At 37.2% G+C, this 4,085-nt stretch overlaps 1 pseudogene; it reads right to left on the reverse strand.

Annotated features, from left to right (window-relative positions):
* Positions 1 to 696: 696 nt before the first annotated feature.
* Positions 697 to 2,694, reverse strand: LOC149580230 (aldehyde oxidase GLOX pseudogene; annotated as a pseudogene).
* Positions 2,695 to 4,085: the final 1,391 nt, after the last annotated feature.

The following is a 4,085-nucleotide window of genomic DNA, read 5'->3' on the forward strand; positions in this document are numbered from 1 at the left end:
AAAGAACAAGTTAATGATGTTTTATTGGGTGCACAGGTTCAGAGGTGTGCGGAAGATAGGTTAGTTTTGGTGACGACATACGAAGGGAACCACAATCACCCTCTTCCACTAGCATGTTTCATTTATGTTTACACATGCAACATTTTCTAATGTATTGAAATTGATTGAAATTTTAAACATAAAAATGAAAATTATTTTGAATTTTCAAAAGATTCAAATATTGACATATTAATGATGTATAATGCATTCTAAAATCTAAAAGTACAAAACCTATACAATATTAATCTACTATTTATTTATTAATACAAAATGGTTATGGTGCAACACATATTTGTATAATGTCAATTTTATATGCTTCCTTCTATTTTATATATTTTTAATTATTCTTTCAAATAAAAATCCTATTGACTACCCTTGCACCTCCTTTTGAGTGCAAGTGCTAGTTTTATTATTATTCATTGTTGTTTTGTCGGCGAACATCCAAAGCCTGGCTTTTCTCAACTACGAAAGTGGGGAATAAGATTCAAATTCTTAGCTATGTATTTTTTAAGCGAGCATAATATCTTCTATTATGTGTTGTTTATAGAAAGAATAAGTTACTAGGAAGAACTATAACAGCTACCTTTATTTATTTTATATATCACTATAACAAACAATAAGAATACTGTATAAAGAATTTTTAAAAGCAGACCAAGGTTGGGAATCTAAGTTGAGTTCCATATAATTTCTATGTGAGAATCTCATTCATAACTAACGAAAAACCTGTCATTAGCAATGTCGGCGGTCGCCATCAGCTGGCACCGACTACTTTTGCCGTGTAAATAATAATAACTATTTATGTGGTATGCAATCATTTTACCTACTTTCCCGTCCTCCTTACGAAAGAAACGTTTTATTTTTATCTCATCAACAATCAAAGAATATTAGCAGAAACCCAAAGAATTTCATAATATCCTCCTCTATGTGTTAATTAATGAAGCGAATCCATTCGGCCTTGCTGGGAATCCCTCCATTGACAACTGTGAGCAAGTAGTACCCTGACGGAGCCGCCACCGCTGTAGGTGGAGCCGTCAAACCCACCAAATACCCGCCGCTGCCTTTGACGACAGCTGTGGCTGCCAACGACAGCATTCTCTGATTCATCGACCACGTGTGCGTCGTGAAGGGAGGGGCGTAAACATGGAAACGAATATTGGTGCTGGGACGGTTGGGAAGAGAGAAGCGGACGACGAATTTCGAACCGTACTTGATCGCTTTCGTAGAAATGGAAGTAATGGCTGCCCTTTCGGGATCGTAATTGGAATGCAGGTAATAAGGAATGTACGCTTCCAGTCGAAGCTCTGTCGGAAATGGCACGCCAGAGAAGCGGTATCCAAAATTGGAGTTACTCCCGCCCACCAGAACCCGCCCATCCGGAAGAACATTTGCAGTAGAGTGATACATTCGAGGAATCGCCGTAGCAGCTAGGACCCGGAAACGATTCCCCACGGCTTCAGCGGGTCTGTAGAGAAAAGGACTCAGAGCAGGCTCTCTCGCAGTTTGCCAGCCGGCAGTTCCTTCCATGGCGCCGTTGATTATGAGAACTTCGCCGGTGGGAAGTATGAGCATGTCGTTCATCACCCTCGGCCCGGGCATGTCCTCCATTTGCCATGTTGGATTTGACGATCTGATCTCCAATCTTCCGCAACTCTTGAGCGCCTCCACGAACGTCTGGTTAAATGTGGCTTTTTTGAAGGCTCCGTCGGGCGATCCCCCGCAGATGAGAATCTCCACCCTTTGGAAATTGTTAGCGGAGTCGAGGGGCAGCATGACGGACGAACCCGATGAAGGGTAGTTCCGTGCACCACCGCCAGGCATTGTGGGGAATGTTCTGAGCACCTTATTATTCTTGTAGTCGAGGAGGATCGAATCCTTGTTGGCAAAGATGAAGAGATTGCCATCAGAAGACAAATGTGTGAACGGGTACAAGTTGTTCTCCTCATCGACAGTATTTGTCTTTACCAAAAAGGGGAGCTGGAACGCCCCTTCGCCAGGTCTCTTAGGAACGAATTCATAACTAAACGATCTCCGACCTCCAACGACGATGATCCGATCGTCGGGCAAGATCTGGTTGGAAGAATACCATCTTCTGGAGGAAAGCAATGTGGAAGATTCAACCCAGTCGCAGGACGAGTCCGAACATGGAGTGAAGGAACGGATCACCCTGTCACCGTTGCTCCATCCGCCAGTTTGCACAAGAGTACCGTTGCTGACAAAGGAGCCCGAAGAACAAAACGTGTCCGTGATGACATGCAGAGGCTTGACCTTGTTGCTCGCAATATCGAATTCGATGGAGTGCGCCCAACAATCTTCACCCGCGGGCGGTGTTCCACTACCGCAGGTTGAGTCAGTTCTGCTTATCTGCGAGGGGCCCGCCAGGGTCTGGTCGAAGATGAGCACTTTATTGGTGCGTAAAAGTGTCATGTGCATTGCTGAAACACCCGCATTCTCCAACAGAATGTCCCAACTTCCCGCTAGCAGTGGCTGTGCTCTAACATTTAGACAGGAAATTGCAAAGCATAAAAACAAGGCTTCAGTCCATAACCTCTTTGATAATATGAATCCTTCCATTATTATCGACCTGCTTATACAATGCTAGCAGCGATCTAAATCCAAAACTTTTGAAACTTCAGTCTATTTGCTCCTACTATTGTCTTTCTTCCTGAATATGTCGGGAGCTGCATTAGACCGGCTTTATATAGATTTTTCGTTGAAGGGAATTAAATTATTATTTTTTACTTTGGCCCGCCACCGAGGAATGCTACGGTTGCCTTTCCACGACTCAACCCATACAAGCTGGACCACACGAAATAGAGCGTTCATATTAAAGAGCGTGGGAAATGTAGGAGAAGATTCAAACGACATAGGACACGGAATCAGTAGAAACATGGAAATGATGTGGAAACCTCATCTTACGCGCTTCTATGCATATTGTAATTGATTTGTCCCACGGTACAAGTGACCATCGTGAAGAGTGATTCCTTCGTTCACGTGGTTTATAAGGGTTCAGCAATCCTGACCAGTTTCCGCGACATATTTAATTTCCTCACGGGACATTCGCTGCGGGCACCGGCACATTGTTCTTCATACTACTAACTTTTTTTTTTTTAACTTTAGTCTATTGATTAAATTAGTCTATAGGACATTTTTATCTCAATATTATATAATATTTTTGTTGATTAAATTAGTCTATAGGACATTTTTATCTCAATATTATATAATATTTTTGTTTATTAAATTAGTGTTATAATATTTTAAGTAGATTGAAGTTTTGAAATTATATATTGAATTGATAAAGGTTAATTTTTTATTTTATTTTATAGTTATTATTACTATTATATTTCATAAATAATAATATAATTTAAACACAATTTGTGTATAGTTGAATTTTGAAATTTATTAATTAAATTTATAATTTTAAAATTTTTTTGGTATTATGTAATTTAATTTAAGTGAGTAATAACAATTTATTATTAAATAATTTTTTGAGACGATATAAGTAAATCTATTTTAACTTATGTAATAAATAACTTTTTAATTTGATTGTTTTCTAATGCAAATTAATTTGGTATGTAATAAAATATAATTTGGGATATATTTAATAAGTATAATCATTTAGCGAACAAAAAGTTTGATTTAGACTTAAGGAAGGAAAAAAAAGCCACTAGAATAGAATAAATAAATCAACATAAAAGTATTGCCAAGTTTTTATATTTGATCTTATTAAATTAAATATATTTATTTATCTTACTTTTTTGTAACAATATCGCATCTCTACAATCAATATACTATTAACAATGTAAACTATGTCAAAAAACAATATACTATTAAAAATGACTTATATTCATAAATTTCATAAATTAACGTTATCACATTTTTACAATCTATTTATAATGAAAATTTTATTTCAAATAAAGATTGCATAGCAAACCTTAAAACCTAATTCTAATAATAATAAACTAAATTATATTTTGTTTAAGCATTTTGACAAATGTAAGAAATCAGTAGAATTTGTATCGAATACAATAAATAAATCAAGATAAAAG

This window comes from Cupressus sempervirens, chromosome 1 (assembly GCF_028749045.1).
Source record: "Cupressus sempervirens isolate cs-2001-9-10 chromosome 1, ASM2874904v1, whole genome shotgun sequence".
NCBI classification, from domain to species: domain Eukaryota; kingdom Viridiplantae; phylum Streptophyta; class Pinopsida; order Cupressales; family Cupressaceae; genus Cupressus; species Cupressus sempervirens.